Genomic DNA, 22,069 nt, shown 5'->3' with positions numbered 1-22,069 from the left:
CCCTGCATGTCATACCAATGCATGGACAGCCATTCCAGCCCTGCATGGGCACCCATCACCAAAGCATGCACAGCATGGGGGAACTAACAATCCCACAATACATCACCATACACAATCAAAGGTGGCAGGGAAAAAGCAACCATAGAGGGGAAGATAGGGATGAACAACATGTCACAGGCATGAAGCATAATACATCACTTACATCCCCACAGGTTCCCCAGCCAATCTCGGTGGAGAGGAGGTGCCACGACTATCCAGTCCCCCAACAGAAGATGCCCCCAGTGATGACAGTAACTCTCGACTACAGGATCTGGATCAACAACCTGGCCCATCAGGGACACTGGACAGTCTGTCACCCCAGCCCACTTCCAGTCCACCACAGAGCCTCCCCCATTAGTCACCAACACCACAGCACCCACCCAGCGTACCCACACGTCCCTAGGACATGTCAAACAGCAGTGTGCCCACCTGTATAGGGACCCCAGTCCACACCTCATACCCAAGACAATCAGGGACCTGGGGTAAGTGGCAGTGGGCACACCGTTCAAGGGACAGGGGCACAGGGCAACAGGGACACTGGGAGGACTGCTATGCGCCAGGGGAACGATAGGCCCAGGGAACCGACTCTCCATGAGGCACTCACCAACGTCCTGGGGGCCTACCAACAATCCCAGGAACACAATGGGCCAGATCCTGAACAACATGCAGGAGAACAAACGGCTGCAGGAGCAACACCATCAGGAGATCAGGAAGGACTTGCACGCCCTCAACACCACCATGAGCTCCATAATAGGGGTGCTGGCAAACATGGCCATCATCATGAGGGAATGGACTGTACAGCAGTGGGCCCCTGCCATTAGCCAGTCTATTGACCAGCCCTCCACTTCCGCTGCAGCTAGTAAACAGGAGACCCCGCCACAGGACCCACAGGCCTACAGCACCCTCCCCCTGCCGAAGGTGAACCACCCTGCAAACATTACGTGCAAACCAGACAGAAGCCAGAGACACTTGCCAAGACCAAGACCACCGCCAGGAAATAAGACTCTCCTGATTGTCCCCCTTGTGTCCCACCCTGTCACCTTGTCCACTTTGAACTGCCATTGCTCCCCTTCCTCTGGCCCCTTGGACAGTGAACCTATGCTACAAACTGAATGGAACAATACTCTAAACTTTCCTCCACCATCACCCCACTCCATTGCACAATGCCATCAATTTTATAGCACTACAATAAACACCCATGAACACAATTTGAGTAACACTGTTTTATGTGTCTTAAATGTGCATTTGTGGAAACAGTCACATTGAGTGCAAATTATCTGAACACTCTGATAGCTAACAAATAATGACCTGGAACTGCCTGTACTGATTACATCAGGACAATGTTGTAATATCACCAACATCTGGAAAATGAGAAGCCATAGATGACAGTAAGTTGAGATGCAAAGGAAGTGAATGCCATCATGCTACAGGCACACAGATCAATCAATAGTCAGAGTAATGGTCAGTTCCACTATCTCACCTGTTTGTCATTGGAAGTATTGTCATATAACTGATGTTCTGTTGTACTCATCCTCATCTTCTGCCTCCTCATCCTCACTGTCCTCAGGGTCCACAACTGCCACAGGGTCATCTCCAGTCCCCTCCTCCTGCAAAAAAGGCACATGCCATCTGAGGGCCAGGTTGTGCAACATGCAGCATGCCACTACTATCTGTCAGACTTTCCTGGTGAGTAGCACAGGGATCCACCTGTCAGATGGAGGCACCTGAACCTGGCCTTCAGGAGGCCGAAGGTCCGCTAGATTATTATTCTGGTTCGCCCATGTGCCTCATTATAATGGTCCTCAGCCCCTGTCCTGGCATTCCTCACAGGGGTCAGCAGCCACAATAGGTTTGGGTAGCCAGAGTCACCTGCAGGTATTGAGGGACAACATTTAGCCTTACACAATGCTATGGGGACAACACTTGAAGGCATACACTGACTTGTAGTGGGTGGGGGATCTGGCACACCTATTAGCCACACCCTGTGCCTCTGTAGTTGGGCCATCACATTTGGGATGCTGCTATTCCTCAGGATGAGGGCATCATGCACCGACCGAGGATACTTGGCAGTAAAGTGGGAGATATACTGGCCTGCCAGGTAAACCATTTGCACATTCAGTGAGTGAAAACTCTTACGATTCCTGAACACCTGTTCATTCTGGCTGGGGGGACTAACGAAATATGTGTACCGTCAATCACACCAATTATATTGGGGATATGGCCCATTGGATAGAATCCTGCCATTAAAGTGGCCAAATCTTCCACCTGGGGTAAAGCAATGTAGCTGCACATGTGTTTCACCAGGGCAGACAAGACCCTTGCCAGCCCAATAGAAAACATTGGCTGTGACATTCCAGCTGCCAAGCCCACTGTCACTTGGGAAGAACCAGTGCCAAGAAATGGAGCACTGATAGCACTTGCACAAGAGGGGGGATCCGTGGGATAATGGATAGCTGATATCAGGCCAGGCTCCAATTGGGCACACAGCTCTGTGATTGTGGCCCTGTCGAGTCTATAAGTCAGTATAATGTGCCTGTCGTCCAGTGTAGTCAAGTCCACAAGGGGTCTGTAAACGGGGGTTTGTCTTCTCCTCCCATTCATCCTCAGCGGTAGGTATCTAAGGGGCACAAGAGTGACTAGGCTGTCACAATTTGAACAATGGAACCACAACCTCAGTGTACATGTTGCATTTATGTGATGGGACAGTGGGAATGACAAGGTATGTGCAAATCTAAGCAGTGATGCAGTAATGGTTAATATGATGGTTGTCTGTCACCACGACATGGCAACCGCCTGTCCTGTATGTAGGGACAGGTGTAAGTGAGGTAACTCCACTGACGTTGGATGTTGTGGCAGAAGGCGGTCTTGCACGCCGTGCAATTCCTCATTGGACAACATGGGGCTCTATGGAGTACAGTGGCCAATGGGGATCTGCGCCGGCATTGACAGTGTACATCGCCGTGGACATGACCGCCATTTTCTATCTGATTCTTCACTTGTTTCCTGACCTTTAACAGGAGCACACCTGCACTGTGTGTGCTGCTGTGACCAGTGTCTGGAACCTACCGTGGCCCGTGTGACCGGGGAAAAGGCCCCTGCCTTCACTTCGGGGGATTTGGAGCGATTGGTGGATGGGGTCCTACCGCAGTGCGGACTGCTGTGTGGGCCTCCAGACCAACAGGTGAGTACACCTTGGGCACGATGCATGTGTGAAGGACGCATGGAGATGTGTGTGCAAGCATCATGTCATGGGGGGTGATGTCATGTGGTGGTGTGCATGGTGTGCACAGGCCGATGTGTGCGGCAATGGTGACGGAAACTGGATTGGTGCGCCATATGTGTGACAGGCTGGATTATATGTGTAATGGTACCCTCCAGTCTGTATAGCCTCTGCAGGTGAGCATCCTTCAAAAGAAGGGATTATGGTGTGCCATCGCTAAGGACGTGCGGACCCTGGGGGTCTATGGCAGGCGGAGCACCCACTGTCGGAAACGGTGGGAGGACCTGAGACGCTAGGCACAGAAGACCGCAGAGGCTCAGCTGGGGATGGCCTTCCAACAAGGAAGTGGTGCCCGTTGGAACCTGACCCCCCTGATGGCCGAATACTGGCGGTGGCCTACCCAGAGCTGGATGGGCGCTTGAGGTTATCACAGCAGCCACAAGGAGGTGAGTACAGTGGGCATTACTAAAATAATTTGTTGGTGGCATGGGATCCGGGAGGTGGGTGGCAGTTAGTGGGTGCCCCTTAATGCCAGGCCAGACATTGCAGCGTGATCCAGCTCCAGGGTAATGGTTGAAAAAGAAAACAAGTTAACCGAGCTAGGTTGCATTCCATGTGAGACAGGGCTTAGTGGGTCCCAGGAGGTGTGCAGTTGGAGGTGTTTGGCCCTCATCTTGCTGTGGCATATAGCCAAATCAATGGCAGTGCAATGCATAGTTCTTAATCCTGATCCCTGTATGTGATGGTGATGTGTATGCCAACAGTGGTGTTGGTGCAGTAATTGACCCAGTGTTCTCTTTCTCTCTCTCCCCATTTTACTTCTGTCATCTTGTCCATGTGTGCACTAGCATCATCTGGCAGAGGAGCAGGGGCACCGGGGACAGAGGGAGCTGCATCCCACAGGACCCAGGAGCAGAGTCCACTGACGCCAAGGGAACCAGTGGGACAGAGGGTGAGGGGAGCACCACAGCAGAGACAGGAGGTGACAATGCAGACTCAGATACCACCTCCGATGGAAGCTCCCTGGTGGTGGCGGACACACCCATACCAGCACCGCCCTCCCAGTAGCCCCTTAGCGAGTTGCCAGTACCCGCTCACCCCGGAGGGTGGGCATCTCCTTCACCCCAGGCACCTAAGGCCCTGTCCCAGGGAGCCCAGCTACCCTGAGTGAGGAGGCTATTGACCTCCTGAGATCCATCTCTGTAGGGCAGTCAACCATTGTGAATGCCATCCAGGGGCTGGCATCCCAGATGCAGCAATGGAATGCATTCCTGGAGAGCATCCACAGTGGATTGGCGGACCAACAGAGATCAATTCAGGCTCTGGCCTCCTCTCTGATGGCAACCATTGTCCCTATCCCTACCGTCCCCAGTCCAACCGCCACTTCCCAGTCCCAGTCTCCTCAACCCTAACCCATCCCATGCACACATACAGACGAGCATGCACACAAGACAACGCACAAGAATGGCACAGTCAAACACAGGCATAACACTTCAACACACAAGCACTCACGCAAACACCAGACAGTTGCAGACACAACCATATCCACTGCCTCCACTGTTTTCCTTCTCCACCTCTCTCACAGTCACGTCCACACACCTGCATGCACTGCTTCAACATCCCCCACCAGCATTACCACACCAAGCAGCACACACACCTCACTAGCAGACACCTCCACAACATCCATACACGCATCCCCTGTGTCCTCTCCAACCCCATCTGTCCCCCCCTCCTAAAGGTCACAAACGCAAGCACTCAGACACCCAAAAGCCATCCACCTCCCATCAGCACATTCCCCATGCACCTGCACCCAAGTCCAGCAGACGTACTCCTCCAACAACCACTCCCTTAACCTCCACTCCCATCACTCCTCCCTCTTCCCGCCCCACCATCCCTAATAAGGTTTTTCTTTGCCCAACTTGACCTCTTACCCCCCCCATCCTGCCCTTAAGAGTAGGGTCCTCACAACCCAGCCCAGCACCTCAGCCAAACAGTCCATGCGGACAGTGGAGGTACGTCCTAGTTGTGGAGGCAAGACAGTGAGGGTTCCTACTCCACCAGCCAGGAAGGGTAAGGATCCTACAGCCACTGCCATGAAGGGGAAGAAGCCCTTGAATCCTGCCATGAAGGGGAAGGAGGCCGCACCTCCTGCCATGAAGGGGAAGGAGGTCGCACCTCCTGCAATGCAGGAGAAGAATCCCTTGACTCCTGCCATGAAGGTAAAGAAGCCCTCGACGTCTGCCATGAAGCGGAAGAAGCCCTCGACTACAGCAGAGGCTTCCAGGACGACACCACTGCCACCAGTGGTCACTGAGCCCTCACCTCCAGCTGAGGCAGTGCAGCCCACTCCTCCTGCAGACGTTGCAGCTTCACCCGCTGAGACAGTGCAGCCCTCACCTCCAGCAGAGGCTGCCCAGGAGGCACCTTAACTTGCTGACATAGTGCAGCCCTCACCTCCAGATGAGACAGTGCAGCCCTCACCTCCAGCAGAGGTCATGTAGGCTACCCTCCTGGGACTGCTGTACAAGGAGCCCCCTCCAGAACCAGTGGGCAAGTCACCCACCTGAGAGACTGTGGCCTTGCACTCCCCAGCAGAAAGAAATGGGCATGGTGGTCCCTCCAGAACCAATGGGCAAGTCACCCACCTGAGAGACTGTGGCCTTGCACTCTCCAGCACAGACAAATGGGCATAGAGCACCCTCCAGAGCCAATGCGAAAGTTCCCAAATTTGGCCGAGGTGCTCCCTGCCCCCCCATCCCCTTGAGGTGCCTGCCCACTTGCAAAATGATTCCCCCACAGAGTTCTGTACAGTTGATGTCAGGAGACAAGTTGGGCCTTTGACTGTGCCCTGTGGCCATGTGTGCCCTTTGTACTTTGGACTGGGCATTGGCCCGTTGTGGACAATTGTACATATCAGGTTCATGTGGTGGCTTTTCCCTTGCTAATACATTTTCATTACTTCCGAAATCTGGTCCTTGTTTTATTGTGCCGTGTATCGTGTGCCATTGGTTTATGTCTGCAGCTGGTTGTGTGTATGGTGTGTGTGTGAATGGTGTGTGTTGTGCATGTGTGTGTGTCACTCTCCTATTCCTCCCTCCCTCCCTTGTGGGCTAGGCAGCTGTGCTCACCGTCGTCGTCTTTGTCGGCCTTGGTGATCCAGGTGGAGCATGGCGTAGAAGAGTATTGGGAAGACTTGAAGTTCCTGTCCATGGTGGTGGCGGAGTCCTCTGTGTACTTGTTGATGAGTCTTTCGTTTTCTGGGTTCTTTTTCCGCCAGGCTTTTGATGGCGTTGGCACTGCCCCGGAAATCCTGGTGGTTTCCTGTGTCATAATATGGTGGGTGGTACTTTGTCTTCCACCTGGCTGTTGATGGCGACCGCCGTTGTGCGTGGTGTGAACGCCCTGACGGATGGTGTGGTACATTGGCTGTCTATGGGAGTTGTCACCCCCATGGTCATAATTTGGTGGTAATTACCACCAGCCTGTTGGCGGTATTTCCGCCACTTTATCACTTACCGCCAATGTCATAATGAGGGCCAAAATGTACATAGCACAGCATTTATCAACTGTATAGTGCACAAGAAATACAAAACAACCTTGGATATTTCAATGGTTTCTTCTGTCAAAACTTAGCGCCTGAAAGTCGGGACCTAAGTGCATTCTCATTTGGCTCACAAAAATGCTTTTCCGTTTACCACAGGGCTATAAGAATCATGATATTGATCCAGAGACGTTGTCCTATGTGGATGACGACCTAGACATTCATCTTGCCAGGGTTGATCGGATCATTTTAGGATTAACAGCCCCTGGCTTCAAATTTATTTTCAAGAAAACAAAGATAGCCTTCCCCAGTGTCCTGTTTTTGGGATACAAGCTATCAGATGAAGCAAGAACCTGGCACCACTCTTTCTGGAAAAATGCCCTCAGCTTCAAACACCAAATAAAATTAAGAAACTACAGTCACTACTTGGTTTCTTTAACTTTGGCAGAACATATATTCCAGATTATTCTATACACATAAAACCACTCTATGACTTAATATGTCCAGATTTTTCAAGTAGACATTCGACATTTGAAAACATGTCCATCCTCAGAGGGATATGCTAGAAGCAAAACACCTACACACTCGTGACAACAAAACAAAAGTGGTCATCAGAATAGTGGCTGGTGCCATCAGGTTTACCTATGCCACTTTCAATGAGGGTGACACGTTACCCATAGCATACAAATCTCATTTGTATTCAAATTCAGAACAATGGTTTGCACCCAAGAAAGAAATCTGACTGCTCTACAGATGGCTGTCAATAAGGAGAGGCCACTTGCCAAAAGGAAACGCATTATTGTCATTACCCCAGTGTTGGCATTAGAGGCGGTCACCAAATCTAGCGTTCCCAATGCGAAAGCACTACATCCACGCTGGATTCAATGGGCAAACTCCCTGACTGCTACTGATGTTGACTACACTTTTGGCCCAAAACTACAAACACAAGAATATCTCCAATATGATCAGGAGTACCCTGCACCGGGAAACATCACGTACTATATGGCAAATGCAACGAGACACATTTACTGCAATGTTGTCACCATGCTTAGGGGTACAACAACTCCCTTTTTCTCTGCCTTAATCATGCATGTGCTGAACAATGCACATGTGTGGTTAAGGCAGAGAAAAAGGGAGCCAGCATCGGAAGAGGACGTGGTCAGGTAAATTGGACTGGGGGTAGTTTTGTTTTTATGGTGGGGTCGGGGTAATTTTGTTTTTAGGGGTGGGGTGTGGGGGGGTCGTGGTCATTTTGTATTTAGGGCGGATGGGGGAGTGGGTATTTTTGGGGGCAGGGGTAGGGGATTGGATAATTTTGTACTTAGGGCGGGGGTGGGTTTTTAGGGGTGGAGGTAGGGGTCGGGCTAATTTTGTTTTTAGGGGCAGGGGTGGGGGGTCAAGCTAATCTTGGATTTAGGGCAGGGATGGTTTTTAGGGACAGGGGTGGCGGGGTCAGGGTAATTTTGTTTTTAGTGGCAGGGCTGGGGTTGGACGTGGTCAGGTAAGTGGGGCTGGGAGAGGATTGGGGTAATTTTTAGGGTTGGGTTGGTTGGTAAAAAAAAATTTAACTGGCGGGTGGGGGTTGGGGTAGCTTTGTTTTTAGGGTGGGGGTGAGGGGTTGGGATACTATTGTTTTTAGGGCAGTGTGGGGGTACTATAGTTTTTACTGTGGGGTGGATGGGAAAGGATAATTTTGTTTTTAGAGGCAGGAATCTTTTTGTATTTAGGGCAGGCTTTTAGGGGAGGGTGGGGGTCAGAGTAATTTTGTATTTAGGAGTGGGGTAGTTTTATTTTTCGGGGTGGGGGTCGCTTGTTTTTAGACAGGTGGGGGGTTGGGGTAGGTTTGAGAGCTCAGGGTCGGTGGGTGTATCAGGGTAGTTTTAAGGGGTGGGTGGGGGGTCAGGTAGTTTTATTTTTGGTGCGAGTCAGGGGAGTTTTATTTTTAGGGAGGGTCGAGGTAGTTGTGGTTTTAGGGCGGGTGGGTGCTGGGGTAGGTTTTATGGCTCAGGGTGGGTGGAGGATATCCAGGTAGTTTTTAGGGGCGTGTGGAGGGGTCGGGTAGTTTTTTTTTTGGGGCAGGTGGGGGCCGGGGTAGTTTTTTTTTTTTAGGGTGTGTGGGGGGGTTGGGGTAGTTGTGTTTATAGGGCGGGTGTGGGGCTGGTGGCATGCTACAACCACACATGCCATTCCACACATGCCTTTAATAGGCATGCTTTTACAACGGAAAATCATTGTAAAGGCATGCATGGTAAAGGCATGCGTGAAAACAATGCGGTCATTGTTCCGACCGAATTGTTCAGGCATGCGTGGTTGGTGCATGCCTTGTTCCATCATACATCCCCCTGCACCTAATAATATCTTGAAACTTGATCAATATCAAACTGTCATTTACACTAATGATTCAGTACAGCCAGCTGTAGGCACTAAAAATCAATACTTAGCTCTTGTGCAGCAGTGAGCAGTGTGATGAGGGATGGTATTTTTCACCCTCAGAATACATATACGCAGATCCTTCGGGACTGCACAGCACAACTGGCAAAGCTCAAGGCTCTTATCATGGAACTGGAACATACAGATCCTGAACAGCTCACACTTATTGTGTGTGATTTGTATTACTGTGTCCAGTCCTACAATGATTATCTTATACACTGGCAAGTAAACAGGTTCAGAGAATCCAAAGGAACACCATTAAGCACAGAATTTTGTGGGGGAGGGTAGCTGATCTCATGAACAGACTACCGGAGATTAATGTGGTACATAAATTGTACCATGAATGTGTAGGAGTACACATTGTAGGAAACGCTTTGGCTGAAGAAGCTGTCAAATGTGCAGTTGCTACGGCTTCTGTTGCTGCAATAACTTGTTATTACATGAAGTTAGACAATGAGACACTAGCTGCTGTGACAGGCAGCCTTTGCCAAAAGGATTCCCCCCAAAATATTCCTACCATATCTGTGCACAAAATGTTGCTTTTTCAACCATTCCAGGAGTTGGAAATCACGTAATTCCCAACCAAGAACAGAGATTACATCTCATCAAAGCAGCACATGCGGGAGTTGCTTCTGCTTATGCAGGAGTGGCAGCCACTGCTTTTCTGTCACATAAACACGTTTGGTGGCCAGGTCTATATAAACAGAACTAGCAATATGTCCTTTTGTTGTGACATTTCCCAGAAAATAAAGGGCTCAAACATCAAACACCCACTGCTGATATCCCTCTTAATGTCCAACTGGCCCATACAATGTGTGTACCTTGACCATTGCGGTCCCTTACAACCTGATGGTGCATACAAATACATCTTAGTTGCAATAGACTCTTGTTTTAGATTCCTGTAGGTATGCGCATAACGGTTGGCTGAAGCTCTAATGGTTATTAAAGATTTGCTGGTCTTTATTGGTACACGTGCGGTTGAATCATTCCACTTGAACCAGGGCCCTGCCTTTGCCTCTAGGGCATTCAAGGACACCAAGGGAACGATGGGTGTTGAACTCCATTACTCTTCACTGTATAATTTCAAAGGTAACAGTGTTGTGGAGAGGATGAACCAAGACCTAAAGCAGTCCTTAACAGTGAGAGTATTAGGTTCAGGCCGTAGTTGGCTTCATCACCTATATGGGGTCCAGAGCACTGAATAATCTGCCACGATGGTCCTTGGGAAGGCCTGTTTGGGATACCTATGTATGTCCCAGATCTTGATGGTCCTGGCATGGTGGCGGCAGACGCACCATTTGACATAAATGAACATGCCGCTGTTTTACAGGAACTACAACCATTTTGAGATGACAATTCATCTGCCTGTGCCTCCACCTTGGGAATAAGGGATTCACCAGCAACATCTACTGGCTGGATTCCCAAAGTTGGGGATCTGGTTCGTGAAAAGATTGCTGTGAAAAAAGAATTTGACCCGTCTTATAGAGCACCAGTTCGTCCTGGGAATACACGGTACGAGAACTACCATCTTACTACCGCTGCCTGGTTCCAAAGAGAAAATATTAATCTCCAATTACAGCATCCAATTGCATCATGTGGCCGATTCTGCACAGTAGACCCAGCGGTCCCTTGGGTAGCATCTGCTCCCCTCTAACTTCCCAACAGGACATATCACCACAAATACTACAAAATGATTCTGCAACTACATGTACAAGCAACAATGCTACCATTGCCTCCTCGAGCATGGGGAGGGCAGAGAATGAGCTTTTGCTGATTCCTGTTACAACTTCTTCAACAAGAACTGTCAGAGATATGGAACTACATCACTCCAATTCAATGCAGATGGATGGAATTGTCTACTATGAGCCTCCACTAGAAGTGGGTCCATCCACCAGAACTACATCTTCTCCCTGTGTTTGCACAGACTTCTTCTGATTATTTCATCAATAGTGATGACTTTTCTTCAACTTCATTTAATTCTGAGAATTTAATTCTGGAAATTGTTTCAAAGGCACATAAGCTGTACATATGGCTTCGAAATAACTATTTAATGTATCCATGGTATTATCTGTGGATATTAGTGACATTGTTTGCCTTTCTATTATGGATTGGGTTTGTCATTGTTTTCTTTCTTTTGATCATTGGTCATTATCTTCCTGAACACTCTGCTGTTGTGCCAGTGGATGAGGTTTTAACTCCTTACCTTTCCTCCCATAAAGTTAAACGAGACTTGTCCTTTGTGAACATTTCAGCAACTACTGTTTCTGGTGGGATATTTTGACATAAAGATTACTTCGATATACACAGTCCTACTGAAGTCATTCAAATTCCATATGTGTTTATAATATAATTGACTGATGTAAATACACCTGCAGTTGTTTCCGATGACTGGGATGTTAAGACAATTGATTTTATGCTTACTGAGGTAGATTATTACAATGTTGTTGAAAGTGAAGATGTGTGTGTGAACACTGCAAATTATGGAGAAATGTACTGTTATCATCATTGGGGACTTTACTTTCAGCACCGAGCTAGTGAACACAGATCATTTTACAATTAAACACAATGGGAACATTGTTCAACTCCACCTGTGAGAAGTTCCAAAACATATGTAGATAAGTTTGCACATTTTACTGGGCATGACACTAGTAAGGCTGAGTCATATTATTTCAAATTACCATCATCCAAAATTCAGGAATAGTGCTAACTCACACCAAATTAATCTATCCAGATTCCTTTGTTTCTCGGCTCGGTGTTGAAGGCTATGAATTTTGGAAAAACACTGTTGAATTGAAGAATGTATGGGGAACAAAAGATTGACAAATACAGGGTAGGTAAGCTTTATTAAGAGCATACCTTATTCTCTTACAAATTTTATTTTTGAACAAAACTGTCCAGCAAAGATCCTGCTTGGGGTTAGCAAAAATAAAAGAAATGAAAGCACTCAGTACCCCCACACCAGCCAAATTTGTTAATTGGCAAACATTCCTAAATGTCATAGAAGAAGTATTGAATGCTTGGGTTCAGAATGGTACCTTTAATTTCTCACTTTCCAGTCCTGGCGGGTGGTTATTGTTGTCAAAGGACACAAATGGTTGCCAGGCAAATTTTGTTAATTCCTCAGGGGGTTTCAGGACTGGCAAGACAGACTCTCGTTTTGACTCGGGTCAACACTCGGGTACCGTCACTACATCTAGTGTGGGTAAACTATGCCAACAATGGTTACGCTCTTCCACCTTAGCAGCAGTGAAGGAACATCTCAGTCTCCAGTCAGAGGAAGTAGACTTACAAGATTTCTTGTTAGGTCCAAGAAAGCAACACTCGAAACGATTCCTGTATGCCATTTATAATGAAATGTGGAAGCTTTCCCAAATGGAAGCCGCTGTACGTTTAAGGCAGATAGATAAGAAAAACATGGAAAATTCTTTAGCTGTTGTGATAATGACATGAACACTCTGTTCAACAGAACTTATACCCTAAATAACATTGGGTTTCCTGTGATTGATATCATTCAGAATGACATGCCCTTTTAATAACATGCTTAAAGTCAGCTGTGTTCTATTATGCAGCTAGGATGGGCACTGCATGTTCTGAAAAATGGCCACATGCCGTAGAAACACATTGACAGTAGCAATCTGTTTGCTGTTTTTTATTTGTCTAGAGACACACACATAATGGCTAAGAAGGAAGCTACTTACACAATGCTTATTATCAAAAAGCTAGAAAAGATTCCTTTCACTGTGGCAGAAACACCTTCAATGGCATGGTTGGTACATGGAGTTATAAATTTGCCTGTATCCACTTTTCGTATTACAAAATGTTTGAAACATCTTGCTGTAGGCAGATATGAGATTCAATGCATCTGACACTTCTGGAATTGTTCACTTCTTTGAAGGTGTGCGTTCTGGATGTGCCGGCACCTTGGAATGATACCTCCAGCCATACATTCGCTCTTTGAGAGTGCTTTTGGCGGATTCCCAAACACTTTGGTGCTAATTGGCAGTATTCTGTTGCTGCTATTTTTGATACGCATTGGCTGTCCCATCTCAGCAAAGCGGAGTGATGGAGCTACCACCAGCTGAGCTGTGCCGTGAACACATGATGCAGTACTTCAGTGGTTCCTTGTTGGAGGAGCTAGACGTGATTGGCCGTTATCATTCAGACCAGTCTTAAGGTGTGTGCAGCCGTTATTCCATTGCATCTGGTGTATCTTTGAATGCACACCTACAGTGTGTCTTGCCCTACAGCCCATACCTCCTGTGGACAGGGAAATGTTAATGTTCTTTATGAGGGTTCATTCATGGTCATACCCCTTGAGACTGAGGTTGATTCGCGAGGCAACTTATAGGAAACCACTTGTGAACCTTATGGCTCCGACACCGTTGGGCACAATGGATTGTGCCGCCTATGCAGGTTCCTCTGCATTTGAGACTTATGCACACTTCTGCTCCGTGAATCCTTCTGTCAACCTTCCGGTCACTCTGCCGACTGCCGATGTGGAGTCCTTTTCGGTCTCTGTCTCTTTTGATGACATCTAAGACCTCCTGCATGATCACACTTATTGTTGAAATTTGACCATTGGCTGTTTTTAACATATAAATTGTGACACCAAATTGCCTTTTTAACCCAGCCTGTCTCTTGACCTGCTTTACTTGTCACTTTTGACATTATGGGGGTTATTCTAACTTTGGAGGAGTGTGAATCCGTCCCAAAAGTGACGGTAAAGTGACGGATATACCACCAGCCGTATTACGAGTTCCATAGGATATAATGGACTCGTAATACGGCTGGTGGTAAATCCGTCACTTTTCCGTCACTTTTGGGACGGATTAACACCTCCTCCAAAGTTAGAATAACCCCCTATATATCTCTCATGAATTTTTTAAGTTGTTTTAATATATGGTTTTAACCATGCTTTTAGATTTTCGGTTAGAGCATTTTGGTCTCAGGCCCTCGCAGGCCCTCGTTTGGCATGATTGCTTAGCACCCTTGTTTCAGCAATGGGTAGGGTGTTGTTGGTCCATTTTAGTCCCATGCCTGGGCACAGGACTTAGCTTATCTTTTAGCTTGCAGACTGGTTGCCCTTTTTACCTAGTCTCCTTTGACCTATTTAATATTTTCTGTTTTATTCTATTTAATTTTGTATTTCCTTTTAGCACTTCTTGCAGATGCGTGCGTTCTAGAGAAATGTTTTCATTTTCCTAATTAATGTCATTCTGAGAAAGTGTTATTATTAGTAATGTACGTTGGTAATGTCATCATGCTCTTTTTGTTTTACGTCAACAAGAACAGAATGCGAACATGTCAGGTATTGTTTATGTAATTTCCAACACAAGTTTGCACACACAATCTGATGTTTAGGTACATACGTGTAGCAGGATTCCCGCAAAAACAATAATATTTGCCTTATAAAAACACCTCCAAGATCAAGGTCGTTAGAGGGGAGTTCCATCAGGATACACCATGTAGACGCCATGCTCTTTGCAGCAAATCACAGCGTTGTGTTTCTATGATTCCTGATCCGGAGACTAGGGGGCCGATCTCAGTCCAAGGTAATGGGGTAGGGGGTGTTTCTCATGGACACTGTACTGGCAGATTAGACTTATCATGTCCAGCTCTAGGGAAGAGTTTAGTCCTTATTATTAGGAATTGAATATTTCATGTTACTGCAATACGTTAGGGGTTTTCATATTTCCACTTTTATCCTCACCATTCTGCTTTGGTTGCTTCTCATTGTCATAATCATTGCAGCACATGCATTTTATTGCAGATTGCAGTTTTTTTCAAGAAATACATTGCGAGCTGTCCTGCATCTTCTTCATTCCCTGTGTGTGTAAGAGACTTATTTCTAATCGGAGAAAAGAAGTAAGATGTGTTGCACCACAAATTCCCTGAGCGGTCTCAAGAGTCCATGCGCTGAGCCTGTAAATCACCTTTATGACTTAGGGTTTGGTTGAGGTAGTGCTAGAGATCTGGGCCGTTTGGGCCAACAGCTTCTAACTGCCGTAGGCATGACTCAGTCACCTATGAACAAAAGGGGTGCCACCCTAATCCAGCAGTCTCACTGAGAGGCGAGAGTCATTCACGACAAGAGCAGCAATCCTACATCATAGGCACTTCGGTGTGTGTCACTTATTTTACACAACACTTAGATGTCGGCGTGTAATATCCCATCTTCATCACCAACAGCTGTGAGCAGAGAGCAAATTCTCATATAGAACCTTGCCATCCCACAGTAATGTTAGGTGCCTCATGATAGGATCCCGAGACGACTGAACACTGACTACACAGAAGAGAACAACGAGGACCTCTGCTTATCCTCAGAGTATGTGAGCATGTCACTTTTCATAGAGACTCAAGACTCTCTCCTACGATATTTTCCTGATATCATAGAAAGGGAAAATGGAAGTAAATACATCTGCTGAATGACAATATTCAATAGAAAATATTATCATGCCTCCTAGATACGTCACTATACATTGAGGGGGCATAGCTCTTTACTGGGAGAAACAACTAGTGAAGCTGAGTATGGGACATGACAGGGGAACACGAGGGGTATGGCAATTGGCAGTACTACAACATCTTTTAGCGGTTGTGTGTGCTACATGTGTAGTCAGTAACTGAGTCAATCAATTACCCAGTCATGTGGAAGACCTTGTGGGCTTTGGAGGAGGACATCTTCATTACAAAACAGGATGAATTTTTTCTTGCAGCAATTATTTCAATTAAGCCAAACAAGTGGGTAACTGACTGGGATACAGATACATTTTCAGTTCCTACCATAGACAGCTCAGATCTGGTATGGAGAGGCTGATTCCATTGTAATGCAAAGGATTTCAGTCCAATTGTGGGGCCATGATTCGGAATAGATGAAACTTATTTTATGGCATTTTTGATGGTTAGTGGAGATGTCGCACATCTTACGAGATGGATGCTTGTGAAATCCTTGTGTATTTTTTCACAAGTCTTCTATGGCTCACAGTGCATTGACACGTAATTATGGTCCAGCATATCATGTCCAATGAAGTGCCCTTAAAGTGCAATAAAGCAATATTTGTTACAGTTGTATGTGAACTGCTGCTTGGTTTCCTCAGTAAACATTGTCCCTGAACCAGCTTGAGCATTAACATTGTGTTTTGGCATGCAGTTGTGAAATGAGGGATCCAAATATTTCTGAAGTGGGATCATCATGCCTTTGGAAGAATGGAGACTACCATAGTTGTGGGAAGGAGTTATGGATGATGCTTTTCATTCAGAATGCTTAACAATTATCTTAACAAAATGACATTCTGATGTTAAAACTCTTCAACCATGCAAAAGGTAATGGGTTCTAATCACAAATTAAATACGGCACCTGAGTTGAACTTAGTTGTGAAAAATGAGGCATGTGCATACATTGAATTCAAGTCCTAAATCAAGTCTTGTTGGATTTTCCATTCTTAAAGTGGATTGTTGCCACTGGAGAAATTCAAGCATTCTGTTGGAAATTAAATATGTGCAAATGCTGGATTAGAAGCTGTTTTCTGGGTGCTTTTGAGTGGGCATACCTGTGAAAGTAGGTAAACCTTCCGAAACCCGTACATTTATAGGTGTTCACCTAACTGTTGCAAGTAATTTCCTTCCTTGAAAACTAAAGTACTGGTGCTAAAGGCAGCAGTAAGACCACCTTGGTGGTAAAATGGTGTGGTTATCATTTTGCTTCATGTGTAGTTTTCTTCAGTGACATAAATATTCATTCCTATTATTTCAACAGCTGCCTTATGGTGGCCAAATGCTATGATCAGCCATCCACTGTGGCCAAAAGATAAAGTGTAAAAGATGATCTAGAGACTGGTGGATGATAATAACACTGTACGGAATAAGTGAATGGCCATATGCAGACAAGAATAAAATGATTTCCTTACAGGAAGCTTAAACAGCTCTCAGGCTTCCTTTTCTATTGGTCTTAGATATCATTGGCAGTTGTCTAAGTCAGGGCTCTGTAAGGCTGACTTCATATCAGAATGTCTTCTAATCTACATAAATACATTTGAATACAAGTGCTAACACTACTCATTTGCATATTAAGTAGATATCCTGAAAATATGTTGTAAATGTGGTTCTCCTGGACCTACATTGGACAGTGTGAAACAAAATATTTCATGAATGGTTGAGGTTGGTTTGTGAAACTAGATACCGGTTGCATCATGGAGAGTGGCAGAGTTTTGTGATCAAACCTCAGGATTAATTACATATTATAAATGTCTCCAACTACATTAGTATTTTTATTTTCCCAACGGACAGAGGGTCTGTACACTGCACCACTGGAGCGTCATTTGATGCTCTGGAGGCGCAGAGTGCCATTTCATATATACAAGTCTATGCAATGCCACCTGGCGTGGTTTTTTAAGGCCTTGTAAATACAGGCCTCTTTCATGTAGAAAACTGCATAAAAGGGGCGTTACATTGGATGTTGGTGTTCTCACTGAACACTCATGGAACGCAAATGAATCTGATGCATTCCCAGATTTACAAGTCTGGGAATGCATCAAATTGCTACACCAGCTCAGAGGTGGTGTAGATGTTACGCAGCGGGGAGAAATATCTTTATTTCTCCCTGTTTTTTCCTCTTTCTGATTGTTTTTGTGCAGGATTGTGTCCCTTCCTGCACAAAAACAATCATCCCCACAACGCAGGCAACCTTGCACCATTGTGCAAGGGTGCCAGCTTTGGTGCTAGGCAGCCCATTGTGTGCCAGCGCAGGGGGAGAGGACAGAAATGTGCTGTATCTCATAGATACAGCGCATTTCTGCCCTTTCCCGGTGGTGTGGGGAGGCACAGCAAAGCACTTGCTGCGCCGCCCTGCACCACAGGGCTTGGAAATAAGCCCTATAATTTGCAACAAGATGGTTATCTTCAGATACTTGACTCAAATGAGAATAACTGCAGATCCACTCTTTCCACACTCTAGTAGGATATTTCAGCTAAGTATTTTGAATCCACTGTGTGATGTACCTAACACAAGACACTTCCCCTTTATGTTATATACATCCAGGCTGCATCTTTCTAGGAAACCTTAGAGGAAATACAGGGTATGGTTAAACAATTCCCCTTTGCAACCTTTCACTTCAGATCTATTTTGCTTGATGGTAGCACATATCATGCATTCCAAGGAACTCTAGGGAAGAGGATGGGTTAACTCATTGCTCACTGAAATGCTCATTCAAGATTTCCTTCACTTTCTCTCTGATGAGGAGAATGTTTTTCAAGGAATATATTATGAAGAAAGCCATTTATCTCATAGAGCATCGATACCATGGCATTGCTAGACTATTTTATGTATAATCAGTAAGTCGTAAAATAAACATGCTGGTCTGTCATGATGAAATGGTTATGCTAATGAACGTCACATCACTGGTAAAGGGGTGCTGCATTTTGCTGTCACATATCTCTAATGCAATCATTTTTACTGTCCATTGTAGTTTTCCACCTGCATGTGTTTATCCCGTGAATTTGTAACTTCTGAAATATTGGCTATTCAATATATTTTCTTCTTTGATCAATTGGAAGAGTATTACAAAACAGAAATTGCTGTGATTCCATTTTTAGAAAAGTCACTGTCTGTGTAAATTGGATTAATGTTGCCTTACCTGTAGTCTTCAATGTATTCCAATGGAAAATATATATTCAATTATGGGATTGATTTCACAGTTTTTCATTCCCATTTATTACAGTGTTTTATGTGGAGCCTCCACAGTGAGTTCTTGCAGTACATACAATGCTTCATATTTGATTCTGAAGACGTTTTCCAATAGTACCCTATAAAGTCCTGAATGCCGTCAATCCCTTTAATTCAGGAAAGAGAAAAGAAAAGCTGTTCCACATGAACAATGACTGAGGCTTCGAAGGGCCGGTTAGAGAAGGTAATCCCTCCTTCGCTTATCATGAAGACCAGAAAACAGTGGTCTTAATTAAATTGTAGTGGGCCAATTACCCACTAACACCTTCATTCTCAGTAGTTCACAAATTCATCTCAGACATCAGAATTGTAACTCTAACGTGCATGCGAAGTAGAAGAATAGAACAGAGGTCTTATGTACTGATGTTCAAGGCTATTTTGTGGTTGCCAACAGTGCAATTTGGAAAATCACAAGGTCTGCAACCACAAAAACGCTTTTCACAATGTACAAAAAACCTTTTTTGAGTCAGGAAAATCTTTTCAACTTGTAAAAACCTTTTACAGTCCATTCCGAATTACAAATAGGAAGGCGCGTGAAAGGGGCATCCCCTGCCAGATGGCAATTCGGAAAGGATCTATCAAAGGTTTGAAGTTACATTTTCCAGTTGTAATCATTGTTCATTTACCAACCCTAATTGTTGGGGTGCTAACCGATTTACGAACATATCAGAATTATGTTTATTATCCCCTCGTTGTGAAAGGGGTGGGGCATCTAGGGTGAGGAGCTGTGAGGGGGAGTGCTCAACACTCCCCCTCACTGTGCATGTATGTTTGGTCAAATACACATGCGCAGTAGGCTCAACTGTGTTGCCGGGTTGGAGAGAGCCTGCGCAGGCTCCCAGTCTGCCTGGGAGCGCCCAGCCAGGGCGCTCCCAGCCAATCCTGAGGCTGCTTTGAGCAGCGTCAGGATTGACCGCAGTGCAGGCTGGGAGCCTGTGCCTGCGTGCAGCCAGCAGGGAAGAAGAGCGCGGCGGTGGACTGCGCCAAAAAGGTAATTTAATTTTATTACATTTTAGGTGCCTCCCCCGTGTGTCGTGCCAGCGTGAAGCGGGACATGACTGAAGGGAATCATGTTGTGAAGGAAAACATGAAGATCATGTCTGAAAGGGAACTTTTTTAAATAAAATGCACACCTGTTCATTTAATGGACAATATTTTCTGTTTTGGAAAAACATGCCTTCATCTCTGCATTTGTGGCTAATCATTGGAGGCTCTAAATTGTGACCTTCCTATTTAATACTCATTAGGTAGTATTAGTCGTTTTGTGGCTGCCTGTAAATGTAATGTAACCTTTTAATACATCAATCAGGAACGAGAATAGTAAATTTGGGCTTTTTCTGTATCATTTGGACAAAACCTGGTGCTAATTGTGCAGGCAATGTGCACAAATTCTAAGTTCAGTGCAACTCAGAAAATGTGTTATTATTGTGCTCTACCTTCTACCATGGGCTGGAACTCGAAATCAAGCGCAGATTATGAATCCGAAATCACCTCCCACAGCCTTGTTGGTATATACCAGGTGTGTATCAAGTTATGAGCAATTTAGAATTAAGATTTATGCTTCAGTACTGCAGGTTTAGAGGAAAAATATTTTAGATTTACAGCATAAAGGAATATCCAGAAAGCAAACTACTGGGGATGTTAAGGTGGACATTTGTATGCCAAATGGAATCTTGTCAACTGATGTTCTGCACAAGTAATTGCGATTTTGAGTAAAAGAGGAAGACGGAAAAGGACTGTGATTTTTATCTGTCTCATATCCTTTGATTATGCTGCATTAGACTTCAACAACTTGGTGTTTTAAGAAAGGATTAGAATTCTGATCCCATTGCTCCCATCGAAAATAGGCAAGGGGTTTTCAGGTGGACTTTTAGGTATTTTCCTGCATGACTTTTTCAGTGGCAGATGGATATTTAAAGACTAAGCCTAGTGAAGAACTAGTGAGTAGAAAATAATACTATACTGTTCGCCCTGTGAGAAAATAAGTGGGTAAATAGGGAAATCAATGGGCACAGTGTAGCTTAACTAGCAGGTCAATAACAAAAAAACGAAAGATGATTATAGCATCCCAAAACAGGAGTGTACTGACCTCCTATTATTTGCCTTTGAAGCTCAAACACAGGGTAACGTGGGACTCATAGGCATAGGTTACCTCTGGTCAGTAGAGCCAGGATGCCAATCGGAAAAAATAATAACATCATTAGTTCTGGTGTCCTTTAGATCAAATCTTCGCTTTAGGACTGATTGTACTTGTATTCCGAAGAGGAAGCCTGACCACCAACCACTAAGAAGGGATCGTATCTTCCATAATTCAATGTTGTGAATCTTGGAAAATATCATTGGTGGTAATGGGACATCTCTGTGCTCTTGAAGATATAGGCAAAAAATCCGTATGGCACTCATTCCAAGCTTGGAAATATTTGAGGGTATTCACCACACCAAGAAAATAGTGATTCCCCAGGGTGTCAGAAATACCTCTCACTACCAGTTTGCCAGGGTGATAAGAGGAATTACTTTCACAAAGAGGTTCTTAACTCATGCTGTTTTAGAGTCTTTGTACATTTTCGCTGCCGACTCTCCTCAGGTTTGACCTGCCACAATTGTCAGAGAAACAATTCAGGTGGTTAGTATTCACTAAAAAACTAGAAACTAAGATTCCTCTGCAAATTCCTGGTTTCAAATGGATCAAAATTTAACATTCCTCTCAGAATCAGGGAATATATGAGTGGAATTAGGCTTTTTCCTTTCCATATCAGGGGGCCTGATCATTTTCGCCCACTGCTTCTTACTGCTTCCATAAGGATCGTCCATGCAGAGATGTTTTAAGGCATGGGCAGAGAGGGTTCTGGCCCAGGACTCTAGCCTTTTAAGGGGCTCCCTGATAGAGCGAGCTCTGTTCTGAAGAGAGTCTTGCCTTGGTGACCTTGAATAATTCTTAAATAGATTGTTTTGAATATTGTTTTCCTGGAATTTATTTTTAATGTGAGTGATGTGTGAGAGTCTATTACAGACATTTTCCTGGAAATGTAATGTCTATTTTTCATGCAACATCCATTAAAAAGTTATTTTTTGATCAAAACAGGACCTCACATATGAGAAATGGGAGGTGTCACAGAGATTA

At 45.3% G+C, this 22,069-nt stretch overlaps 1 protein-coding gene across 2 annotated transcripts in view; it reads right to left on the bottom strand.

Moving 5' to 3' along the window:
* The window catches only part of GRM1 (glutamate metabotropic receptor 1), a 2,296,169-nt gene that overhangs the window by 167,321 nt on the left and 2,106,779 nt on the right, over positions 1-22,069 (bottom strand). The gene's annotated exons all lie outside the window — the stretch shown is intronic.

The sequence above is a fragment of the Pleurodeles waltl genome, chromosome 5, assembly GCF_031143425.1.
Source record: "Pleurodeles waltl isolate 20211129_DDA chromosome 5, aPleWal1.hap1.20221129, whole genome shotgun sequence".
NCBI lineage: Eukaryota > Metazoa > Chordata > Amphibia > Caudata > Salamandridae > Pleurodeles > Pleurodeles waltl.
This window is presented reverse-complemented; position numbering and strand designations above follow the sequence as displayed.